Raw genomic sequence first — 968 nt, 5'->3', positions numbered from 1 at the left:
ATGTACTCCAGCTTGCCAGAAACTTGACTTGAAGTTCCAAAAACCAACCTGAAAAGAATAGAAAAGAAAAAGCATCTAAAAACAGTGAATGCGCATTCAAACTAATTAAACCGTTAGTATTATTTTTTAATTTTATATATTTTGTATTTAAAAAGGTAGGTATTTCTTAAAATATGTTCAAAATTTTTTACTACAATTTGATATGTTGTGTTTTTTTACTTTAAAAATTCCTTTATTTTTAATAATATTTAAGATAATAAAAATACTTACCATCTACCTACTTGTAGTACACATTGAGTTCAAAATTTTTATCTGTAATTTTCTTCTTGATTTTTTTCTATTTATGTGAAGTACATAGAATATCGTAGCTACTATATAATCAGAGCATTTCCTGACTTTCTGTTCGAGTTATTTAGAAAAAATTATTATAATGGTGTATTTAGGGTATTAAAATATGATATTGATACAGAGGATAAAAAAACAGATTTTATAATTATTTTAGTAACTAATTGACAATACTGAACTTTAAAATTTTTGTATTTGTTCATTATTTTAATTTCAGTTAGATTTCTCCCTGTAAATCAGGTACCTATCCAATGAATATGTTATTTTCGGTTATACATATATAGAAAATGTGCTCCTAGCATCTAGGAGCTTTATATTTGTAGGAGTAAGGAATGTATAAAAATAGCCTATAACCAAACTTAAATATAAAAATAAGTACCCTAAAAACAATATGCTTATATAAAATGGAGAATTAATACAGTTCAATAGTTATCAAAATCTTAGGCTACAGACAAAAAAACCTTAGGTATTACTTTATATAATAGGATTACCAATTTTTTGTTAAAACAAATATTTAATATGAAATACAATATTTTTTTATTAAAAATGTATTGCCTAGTTTCTCTTATTTATAAACATATCTGTCCATGTAAATTATTTAAAATGTTATTTTTTTCAGACCA

Source organism: Acartia tonsa, chromosome 13 (assembly GCF_053477335.1).
Source record: "Acartia tonsa isolate MP-2025a chromosome 13, ASM5347733v1, whole genome shotgun sequence".
NCBI classification, from domain to species: domain Eukaryota; kingdom Metazoa; phylum Arthropoda; class Copepoda; order Calanoida; family Acartiidae; genus Acartia; species Acartia tonsa.
Note: the sequence above shows the minus strand (reverse complement) of the source record.